The sequence below is a fragment of the Leucoraja erinacea genome, chromosome 3 (genome assembly GCF_028641065.1).
Source record: "Leucoraja erinacea ecotype New England chromosome 3, Leri_hhj_1, whole genome shotgun sequence".
NCBI classification, from domain to species: Eukaryota; Metazoa; Chordata; class Chondrichthyes; order Rajiformes; family Rajidae; genus Leucoraja; species Leucoraja erinaceus.
In genome coordinates, this window is record NC_073379.1 from 25,388,177 (window position 1) to 25,400,212 (window position 12,036).

At 39.7% G+C, this 12,036-nt stretch overlaps 1 long non-coding RNA gene across 1 annotated transcript; it reads left to right on the forward strand.

Annotated features, from left to right (window-relative positions):
* Positions 1–308: 308 nt before the first annotated feature.
* LOC129695404 (uncharacterized) lies at positions 309–11,810 on the forward strand. The gene is made up of 4 exons (XR_008723155.1): positions 309–1,755; positions 2,503–2,755; positions 4,338–4,492; positions 11,626–11,810. It is a non-coding gene; the product is annotated as an uncharacterized LOC129695404 (long non-coding RNA).
* The last annotated feature ends 226 nt before the right edge of the window (positions 11,811–12,036 follow it).

Genomic DNA, 12,036 nt, shown 5'->3' on the forward strand with positions numbered 1-12,036 from the left:
CAGCAGCACAGGCACATAGACTCTAACAACACACACACAATATAAATTATAAATAAATTACACACATTCTGCAAGACAGTGAAAAGAAAGACTGCAATAATCGAGGCATTAATGCAAAACACAATTATGAATTAAATCTGCGATAATGCAAGATGTGGTCTGTAGTGTTCCCGTTGAGCTAAAATGAGGATTGTGTTTAAAGTGGTGGACTTTAAATGCTCTTGAATTATGAGTTGTGCAATGCACAGCGTCAACGTTCTTTTTGCTGCACTGATCACTCTCCAGCATCGCTTCCTGTTTACTGTGCTGAGTACTAGGCGAAATTTAAAACCCGGAAGTTTGACATTTTAACAGGGAATAGTATTCAAGAGTTTGTGAAATCAACTGAATAAATTCAGTGTCAAATCTAAATGTGCGATAACCATAAGGTTTACTATTGTGCAACCTAGATTTATTAATGCTGACGGACTATCGACGTAAAAAGTTTAAAACATTCTACCTCACCGACGCAGTAATGTAAACAAACACACAAGCTGCTAAGCAGCGAAAGTCAACATAACCGAGTAATGGTTGACGAGCGCGGTTTGGGGCCTAAACTGTACAATAATAAATTAGTCCTTGATATGACGTGAACAGGAAGCGCTGAGTCCGGAAGAAAACAACTTCTTTGGACATAATAATGCAAGTGTGGTCAGCCGACTTATCCAAGGCTTTATTTTTAAAGCTTTGAATAAGAGACAAACCGAGGAGGCATAAATTAGACATTGATTGTAAAAGAAAACGCGTGCATAATGTTTTGTGGCAGAAGAAACACACCGGGACCGTAGCACGACCATAGTAAAGCAAACGAGAGAAGCAAAGTCACAACTTGCGAAGACCTGTGACCTTCAACTGTGGAAGGACACAGGCTTGTAAATATTATCACTGTCGGGCTCTCCCGGATCCTTCACCTTGCAGGGTTACATTTGTATAAGACACTGCGACACAGCACTGTAAGGTTTCTTTGCAATGACTTGGGGCAACTAGAGAAAGGCAGGTTCCACGGTCTTGCGCATGATGTTTATATGTAGAGAAAATATATATTTAGAACTGAAAAATGAAAATGTCAGAAAGATATAGGAATGTCATTAGAAACAAACAAGCTAGGTGTCATATAGCAATGTTATTGGAAACAAACAAATTAGGAGGCAATCCCGGAGGTAAAAGAACAATTTTTTATGGTTTAGCTGGATGAGAGAACATGTTTCTTTCTTGTACTTTTCTTTAGCTCGGACTACTTTTAGCAATATTGGTTTGCTCAGTTTTCTTCCTCTCATTTCCAACAAATCATGTGGACTCAAATAATTATTGTTAGCGTGAATTCATTAAAATAATTAATTTGTTTTATCTCACTGGTTCATTGGACATGAATAGAATTAGGCCATTTGGCCCATCGAGTCTACTCCATCATTCCTGATCTATCTTTCCCTCTCAACCCCATTCTCTAACCGTCTCCCCAAAACCTTTGAAATCCTTACTAATCAAGAACCTATCAATCTCCACTTTATAAATACCCAATGACTTAGTCTGTGGCAATGAATTCCACAGATTCACTTGGTAAATAAATTCCTCCTTTCTGCAGGTACGTCCTTTTATTCAGAGGCTATGCTCCCAGGTCCTAGACATGCCCACTACTGGAATCATCTTCTCCACATCCAGTCTGACTAGGAATGATTTTCTCCATTTCCAATTATCATTTCAACCGGAATCTATCAGGTGTGTAAAAACATCTTGCAAACTTCACTGTTCCTTAGTTTTTTTGAAATGGTTAGTTAGGCAAAAAAAAAAATAAGGCAAAGACATTTTTTTATTCACTGTTTTTCTTGAAGTAAATTCCTGATTTGAAACAGATAGGTATAGTGAACTAGAATAATTTCACAAATCTTAACTGCCTGAATCGTTAGAGGATGTAAAACTGTAAAATTTTAAGAAACTGAAGCTATGCTTCAGAATATTAATCTCCTTCTTCCCAACATCGTTTGTGCCAACATGCACTACAACTTCCGGCTGTTCACCTTAGCCCTTGAGGATTTTCTGCACTCTGTCCGTGACATCCTGGATGAGGGGGGGGGGGGGGGGGGGGGGGGGGGGGGGGGGGGGGGGGGCTTATATAGAAACATATAAAATTGATAAAATGACTGGACAAGCCCCGAAACCAGGGGCCACAGTCTTAGAATAAAGAGGAGGCCATTTAAGACTGAGGTGAGAAAAAACCTTTTCACCCAGAGAGTTGTGGAATTCCCTGCCACAGAGGGCAATGGAGGCCAAATCACTGGATGGATTTAAGAGAGTTAGATAGAGCTCTAGGGGTTAGTGGAATCAAGGGATATGGGGAAAAGGCAGGCACGGGTTTTTGATTGGGGACGATCAGCCATGATCACAATGAATGGCGGTGCTGGTTCGAAGGGTCGAATGGCCTCCTCCTACACCTATTTTCTATGTTTCTATGTTTTTTTCCCCCAGAGTTAAAAAAAAAATTGGAGCGCTATCAGCATTTCCACTTTGACGGCAATTACTCGAAATTCTGGTTCCGGCCGCTGGAAGTTTTGGGGAAAAGAAATTGTGACAATCCGTACCTCTGCAGATCGGGGAAGCCGTTGATGCAGTAGCAACGCAAAATGACGCTGCCTTTCCACGCGTGTGCAGTGGGCCCAGGCGGGTTCAGATCTCCATTTGCACTCCACACAATCACCTCGATGCCTTGTGTCTACTCCAGGTAACTAGTGGAATACTGCATTGCGGAAATGCCCGTTTCTCTGGGCCGGGGGGGGGGGGGGGGGGGGGGGGGGGGGGGGGGGGGGGGGCATGGGAGGGAGAGGGGGAGGGTGGGAGAAAGAAGGGGGGGATGTGAGAGGGGGAAAGGGAGGGGGAGATAGAGGGGGAGATGAGGGAGGGAGAGAGAGTGGAGGGAGAAGGAGGGAGAAAGGGGAGGGGGAAAGGGGAAATCTTTAGTGAGATTGAAAATTAAGGTAGGTTTTAGACCAATTATATTGTCTCCTCCATGTGAATAATATCAAACAATTGGAACTTGTTTCTTTTCCTTGATAACAATACTGAAAAATATGAATTCCATAGTTTGCGACTCATTTTGCATATTTTTAATGTGCACACACTAACACAGTCAAACGGTAACAGGCAATCAAATCAACACAAAAAAACATTTTCTAAAAAAAAGGTTTTATTTACTGCAAAAACTTACAGTATTTCATTTGCAGTTTTTGCATGCTTTATAACATTTTACAGTACAACTTGATTATTAAAACAAGGACAGCTTCAATTCTTGATTTAAAAAAATGCATACAACAATGACCCCAATTATCCCATTCCAACCACCAAAATTATTTCTGAAATATTGGTCAATAATTTGGTGCAAAAATGCTCCAAAATAAGGCTCAGAATGCACCAGAGTGCTTCTAAAACCCCAGCCCTGGACCCCGGCCGCAAGGGTCTTTCAGCTTCGCGCTTGTGATATGCAGTACGTACACTTACTTCACATAACATTTTTGTAATTCTACCATGCCACCCCCATTTCTGAAAAGCTTTGAACGGGCCTGGTGTATAATATTTTTGACACTGTCATGTGCCTTTCTTACATATGCTGCCACAACACACTGTAGTCTCTAAACAACATTTCAGTAATTTTCCTTGCCATCCATATCAGAATAATAATGTTTTAAGCTGATAACTCGAAACTAGCACTGGCAATAAATAAAAAGCACAGCTTTCCAGCCCTTATCTTAGCAATGTTACAAAGTTTTGAGATTTTTTTAAATCATCTGCAATTTATCCCATCAGATAAAGCATAAAAAGAACTTTAATTTGACACCTAATTCACTTTCATATCTTCAGTATTTAAAAAGTTATGACCATTTTCATACTCGGAAATTAGCATCTTGTTCCCTATTGCTTTCCCATTGACTTAACTCAAAAACTGTGATCGAGGACAGTCAAAAGCCCATAACTTTCTTAAAAATTAAGAGAACTGAAATACATTTTCAGTTATTATAGATTTTGTGGAACGCGATCGATTGGAACGTTGCAGTTGCGGTGAATTTAAACCCCATATCGGCAGGAAAAACACAGCCGGTTCGTATGGGGCCTAAATCACCTTTTCGCAACGTAAAATTTGTATTAAGGTAATCCTAAGAAACACGTTTATATGTAAAATAAACGGCTTACCTTTAGCTGTCCCATACTTGAAATCCGTCCCGTTATCGGCGTTGACGGCATTAGAAGCGGAGTTTTATTTTACTCCAGCGCTGAAATTGTCCCGCGATTTATTTATTTTTAATTCACAGAACAGCAGTCGGTACAATTCTTCCACATTAGCTGCAGCCCGAGAAAATATATCTCGGACAGGCAGGAGAAAAAACGCATTTTAACCCCGCCCCCACCCCTCAAAGGCGCCAAAGTCACGCACACGGCCAGTGGCAGAACTGCAGCGCTGCTGAAGGTAAGTTTTGCAACATACCTACTCATCTCATTGGCCACGCTCGGCTGCACATCGGTCTCAATCTGGTGGACTCTTCCATCTCGTCGTGGGGTTGGGGGATTTGGAGGGGCCTCACAAGTGGAATAGCCTAGGGCCTCTCTTCATTTAAATCCGACCCTGGAGGGGATCTTATTGAAATATATGATTATTAAGGGTTTGGACACGCTAGAGACAGGAGACATGTTCCCGATGTTGGGGGAGTCCAGAACCAGGGGCCACAGTTTAAGAATACAGGGTAAGGCATTTAGATCGGAGATGAGGAAACACTTTTTCACATAGAGAGTTGTGAGTCTGTAGAATTCACTGCCACAGAGGGTGGTGGAGGCCGGTTCTCTGGATACTTTCAAGAGAGAGCTTGATAGACCTCTTAAAGATAGCGGAGTCAGGGGATATGGGGAGAAGGCAGGGACGGGGTATTGTTTGCGGATTATCAGCCATGATCACATTGAATCACACATCACAGCTGGCTCGAAGGGCCGAATGGCCTATTCTTGCACCTATTGTCTATTGCTTTGAAATGTCATGCATAATACCAGTGCCTAAGAGCAAGAGGAAATACCTCAATGACGATCTTCATGGCGATGAAGAGCTTTGAGAGGTTGGTTATGATGCAAATCAGTACCTGCCTTAGTAAGGATCTAGACACTCAACAATTCGCCTACTGCCATACCAGATCCTCAAAGGATGCTCATGCTGGTTCTCAACCCTGCACGGGACCACTTGGACAATAAGAACATATACATTAGTTTGTTCATCAACTGCAGTTTAGCATTCAGCATTATCATCCCTTAAAACCTATCAACTCAGGGAATTAGGGCTCTGCTTATCCCTATGCAATTGGATCCTGGAGTTCCTCATTAGCAGTACAAATTGATAACACTTCCTCATTGATATCCATCAAAGCAGGAGCACCTCAAGGCTGCATGCTCTGTCCCATGCTCTACTCTCCCTGTACCCACAACAGTGTAGATTTAGATTTATGTTTATTATTGTGACATGTACCGAGGTTCAGTGAAAAGCTTTGTTTTGCATGCTATCCAAACTGATCAGATATACCACAATCACGTCAAATGCAAGTACAAGCACTCGAGCAAAAGGGAACTTAGAGGTAGAGGTGGGGTGGAAGATTGCAACCTGCACGTGGTCTGCCCTTTTTTGACGACTGTAATTAACCCGGCACGCACAATCAAATAAGATCAAATAGAACACGTTGTCCTACAACTTTAGGCTGTGCACGCCATATGCAAGAAGAAGAGGTAGAGTTGAATTACAGTGCTCTAGCTTTTGGATGGACTGTTCAGAAGCCTGACAATCAAAGAGAAGGAACTGTTCCTGAGTCTGTTGATGCATCCATTCAGGCTTCTGTATCCTGTCAGGCACAAGCAGGGTGAAGAAGGAATGCCTGTGGGTGAGAAAAGTGTTTGATTATGTTGGGTGCTTTTCCATGGCAGTGTTATGTGTAAATGGAGTTGATGGTGGGAAGTCTGGTTTGTGTGATGGACTGGGCTGCATCTACAACTCTGCAATTTCTTGCAGTCTTGGGCAGAGCTATTCCTGAACCAAGCTGTGATGCAACCCAACAGTATGCTTTCTATGGTGTTATTTATTGACTTCAGCACCATAATCCCATTCAAACTCATCTCCAAACTTGTGGACCTAGGAACCAGCTTTTTCTCTCTGGAGCTGGATTCTCGACTTTCTGACCCACAGACCTCAATGAATGAGGATAGGTGACAAGACCCCTTCAGACACAGCTCCAAAGAAAAATAATTAGACAGTGGAAGGCTCATTTGGTCCAACTCATCCACATCAATCAGTGTGTCAAACTGGGAAGTACCCTGATATTTTTCATCTATATCCATTGATATGTGATCATCCACTGTATTCTAGTTTCAGAAAATAATTTCAGCAAACTTGCAAGATGTGCACTATTTGACTATATATTTTTTTGTAGATGACGTGAACTAGTCACCTGCTCATGACTAATGTTGAAAAAGGCAGTTGCAAAGCCAAACTTAAATGATAAAATATCTACATTTATCAACTATTGTACTCCTTTTTGAATTTGCTCGTAGATTTGCTATTCTGCAACTACTGAGAAAGACTCCATTTCCAATGGTTGCTTCATGCCAAGGGCATGATTAATATTGATGATGATTTCTATATATTCCAGCATGAAGAACATGCAGGTCTGGAATTGAGTGGAACCACACAGAGGAAGGTATCCAGGTTACTTTCTCTGTGCCATACGTTTGAATGAATATCCAATTACTCCAACTTCCTGCTTTTTTCCCCCATAGCACAATTTTTTTTCCATTCTAAGGATTGCTCTATTTCACTCAAAATATTATTATTGAATATGCGTCCACCATCGTTTAAAAAATTTCAAGCTCATGGCATGATTTTTTTTCTGTTTGTTACTTTTAGTTGTTTTGCCAAGGTTTTAGACCAATGCCTTCTGGCTCTATTTTCCCTTTACTGAAAATGAATGATTGAATGATTTATTGATTCAGATATACACCTAGCACAGTCACCTTGACCATCGTTTAAAAAATCAGTAAAAGTTCCAGGTGCGTCATGGCGTCATGCGCATGATTTTTTTATATGTTTTTTAAAAGTGACGACTTTTAGTTCTAGCCTTTTTTGATTGCCAAGTAATTTATGACCTGGGGGATGAAGCTGTTGCAGAACCTGGTTGTCCCGCTCTTCATGCTGCGAGCCTCCTGCCACAGGAAAGCCAAATTGTGGGTGTGTGGGAGCCCTTTAATTTGTCTACCAAATATCCAAATATCCTCATGGATTCTAACTCAATAATATTTCCTCCTTCCCTGCTGTAAGATAAACAAACCCAATTTCAATAGGTTCTTCATATAGCTATGTCGCTCATCCATGGCACAATTTCTGCTAAATCTCCTCTGTATCCTCTCTGCAATCTTAATATCCTTTCTCTACATAATTATTTCTGCATAAAATCAAATACAGGTGTCACTGGTTCCTAACCATTTTTACACAAAGGTTCAACAATGTCCTTGCTATTGTACTCTAGGGTACTATTTCTAAAACAAGGGTTCAATGTGCTTTCTCAATTTTTCCACCTTCTTTAAGAGGGTACAATATTTGTTTATAACTCCCCATGAAATGGTATTGTTTTGTTTGTTTTCCTTCTTCACATTTTTCTGAACCAAATGAACCATTTCATATTTCCCATTGCAAAATTTCACCAGACACGTCAGCTCTAATTTTAGAGAATTTTGTCATCTTTGAATCCTTGAATTTACATTAAAATACATCTACGCACTAAATTATGAATATTATATACCGTCAGATTATTAATACTTATCAAAAATGACTCAATAACGATTCATTGGGTACACAGTACAGTATCAACCCCCTTTAATTCCCTAGGATTCAATTTTACTATGAAAATTGTTCATAGCACTTTCTATTTCTCCATCAAAAAATTCAAACATGTTATTCAAACATCATCTGGCTTTAACAAATCTATGGTAGACACAAAATGCTGGAGCAACTCAGCGGGTCAGGCAGCATCTATGGAGAGAAGGAACGGGTGACGTTTCAGGTCGAGATCCTGTTTTAAAAAAATCTGTTAATCTATATTCTTACAGATGCCCTGGAACTCTGAGGAATGTCTCCAAAAGTATCTCAACACTAATATTCAGCTAACCTGACTTTCTCAGATTTATACCTCTCACTTTTTTTGAACAGGGATTTGTAATACACAGTCCTACACATTTACATCTCTCGGCAACCTATAATACATCCCATTGGAGTGCGGTGATCTTTCTGTTTTAATACTAGCTTATTTTTATTTAGTCTGTAACCTGGATATTTATCCATTTTTTTCAGATTGTTATTGCATTCAGCTTGATTCTCTGATGAATTCTGAAGCTGACATTTATCATAAGCATCCTTTCTGTTACATTTCACTCTCCAATTCATTACCAAGCCAATGAGGCTCTTTCTTTCCTTGCATCTGGTGATACGTCTGGCCAAACTACACACCTTCCATTCTCCTATTTGAAGGGGTCTTTATGCTCATTGTTTTACGAGCTAACCTTTGATTCCAATAAGTCTGCTCCACTTCCTTATGGTATAGGACTAGTAAAGTGAGGAATCTGCTGAACCATAATGCTGCACTGATTGTCACAGTGCCTCATAGATGCCCAGTTTTGAGCTATGAGATCTGTTTTTTAATCTAACCCCATAGAGCATGATGGTAGTGTCATATTGCACGATGGGTGAACTTGATGGTGTGAAGGTAGGATTTTGCCTTCTTGTCAAACCTACCAAAATCTTCAATGATGCCACATTTATGAAATTAGCTTGAATAGGACTTTTCAGCTCCTACCCAGAGAGGCAGTAATTTATGTCAGGACTCAGCAAAGGTGGCTTCAAGCCACGATAGAAGATGGACGAGAAAGTCTCTGATCTAAACTATTGTATCCTTGCCATTCTTAGTGTCTCTCCCAAGTGATATTAAACACGGAGTAAACATTAATTTGCTGAAGAAGCGTGGTAGATGAAAAACAGCAGAACCTTTCCTTACCTATGCATTATTATGTACCACTATCCTGCCATATCTGCGAGCTCTAATTACTTATCCCAGTGTCTGACATCTACATGCTTTATCCTATCTGATGCACGGTGGACAGTATCTTTTTCTAATTTATTTTCATTATCTTTTGTATCAATATGATGCAACGATGCAGCTTGCTAGGTCATTGTAGAATGTGCAAGAAAGAACTGCAGATGCTGGTTTAAATCGAAGGTAGACACAAAATGCCTGAGTAGCGAGACAGGCAGCATCTCTTCTCTCCAGAGATGCTGCCTGTCCCACTGAGTTACTCCAGCATTTTGTGTCTACCAGGTCATTTTAGAAGATAGTTAAGATTCTGTACTCAAAACTATGTATAGTTCAAGTGAGTAAGATTTACTTCCTTGATGGAAGTGTAGTGAAATAGGTTGGTTTTTAACTTACAAATTTCTCTGTCACCACTGTTGATGCCGTCTATTCGTATCCCAAAATTATTGATTTTGAATTCCTCAGATACTGTACGGAATTTATGTCTGCCTGCAACTGTTTCAAATGCCGAGGTCAATTTATTGCGTTAAATAGTTGACAAATTATGATTTTTCAATACGGATCAGTATAAAATTCCAAATAACCCATTCCTATAATGAAAGAAAGTAACGTTTAAAAATAACATTCTTGGAACATGGACAAAGCTAGCATAGTGATGCCTTTATGTAATCTTTCTTACTCAACGGAAATACGTGGGAATTGTGAATACTGCAGTCCACAAAATGAAGCTCAATCATTTTAGTATAATCAAATGGCTTGCTCAGCTATTTCAAAAAGCAATAATCAGAGATGTAAATATGAACTGGCATCAAGCAAAGGCCACAATGAGTATCTTAAGTGAACACCAGTGAAATGTCCAACTATTTAATGCATTATTCACTGACGCTATACCTTTATTCTTGACTTTACAAACTGAATTAATATGTAAAAATGATAGTCGGATTTGAATGATAGTTGGATTTGAATGCATCTTTTTGAAATATATCCAGTTTTGTCTGCTTTCCCACAGAATTATTGCAGTTAACAAATAACAAAGTAACTATGGCATGATATGTTTTCCACAATAGAATCATGAAGCAAATTTAAATCCACATCAAAGTTGTTGATTTAGATCACTCCAATTAGAATGAAGCATTTTAGTAACGTTAAAATATGATTTGTTTAAGAAAGAACTGCAGATGCTGGATCAATCGAAGGTAGACAAAAATGCTGGTGAAACAACATCTATGGAGCGAAGGAATGGGTGACGTTTCGGGTCTGAAGAAGGGTCTCGACACGAAACGTCACCCATTCCTTCGCTCCATAAATGCTGCCTCACCCGCTGAGTTTCTTCAGCATTTTTATCTACCTTAAAATATGATTTGATTCTTTGGATAGAATTGTGTCCAGTAACTTTTGCTCATCTGCAAATTTAACCACCATGGTGTTAATGAGTTTTCTCTACAATCTTTTTCCAAAATACTTTATTCATAAAATATACATTTATCCAAATATTACATGAAATTATCATCATTCACTGTATCAAGCATGTCATGATATTCACTTACAATAGATAATATACATCAAAATATCATCAATTATTTTAGCTCAGTCACTTAAATACATGAGACTGAACAAATCTGAGAGCAGGTGATTGAAATTTCTGGCTGGAGAACACTATTTATGACAGATATCCAAAACAATGCTACTGAGTTTCCAATGTTTATTTAACTGAAGTAAATTTTAGAAATTAACCTTGACAACTGAGTGCAGAGGTTGAGATAGAACTTGCACTCGAAGTCACATACTACTCCAATTCTAAAGTATATCACCACCTTAACCACCACTGGGTCAAGATCCTAGAACTCGCACCTCATGGGTATACTCACGCCTCAAGGACATCTGCAGTTCAACCTTCTCACCACCACTTTCTCAAGCTTAATTAAATGCTAGCTCAGCCTGTGTGAGCCCACATCCATTGAATGAAAGAAATAAATAAAAACAATGCATTTCACAATTTCAGATGACCAGTTTTTCCAACATATCACAAATCTGGTCAGTACTACGGAAATCGTCATCAACTTGCAATATTCACTATTTTTCTCTTTCCACATATCGGATATTTCCAGCATCTTCAGTTTTGTATCTCACTATGCCAAAATTGCATTTTTACCTCTTCTCCTGTTTTCATCCATTTACACCTCACCCTGCCAGACCACATTTTCACCTGAGCCAGTACATCACTTACATTCTGTACTGGTTGCTACTTTTATCACTATTTCCCCCACCCTCTCTTCTCCATGACCCAAATATAATTTATAATGTAGAAACATTGAGTCTGAAAAGTATCAAACCGAAACGTCACCTATTCATGTTTTCCAGAGATGCTGCCTGGCCCGCTGAGTTACTCCATTTTTCTTTTACTCCATGTCCTTTTTTAATTTAACACAGCTTTTGTTAGTTCTGATGCAAAATTGTTGAGTTGAATTGTGAACTGCTTCTTGTTCCATAGGTGCAGGCTGAGGAGTTTCAGCGTTTTACAGACTTCATGCATGGACCACAGGGTCATTGAGACTGATATTTTTACGCTCTGAGAGTGACAACATTGCAAATCCTCAGCAGGTGAGGCAGCATCTGTGGACAGAGAAACAGAAGTCAAGATGTTACATTTTGAATAAAAAACAAGGTTATCTTTGACACACCATCACATTGCTGCAGCTGAGACCAAGACCAACGATTAGCAATGAGAGGGTATCGCAGAGCTTCAGGGTCTGCTCCAGTTTTCAAGTGTTTTCTCAGCATCCTTCTGTGCATTTTAGAACATAGAAAGAACAGTACAGCACAGGCCGACAACCCCCATGCTGAACAGGATTCCAAGTTAAACCAATCTGCGCAACAAAAAAATCTTGCCCCATACATCCCT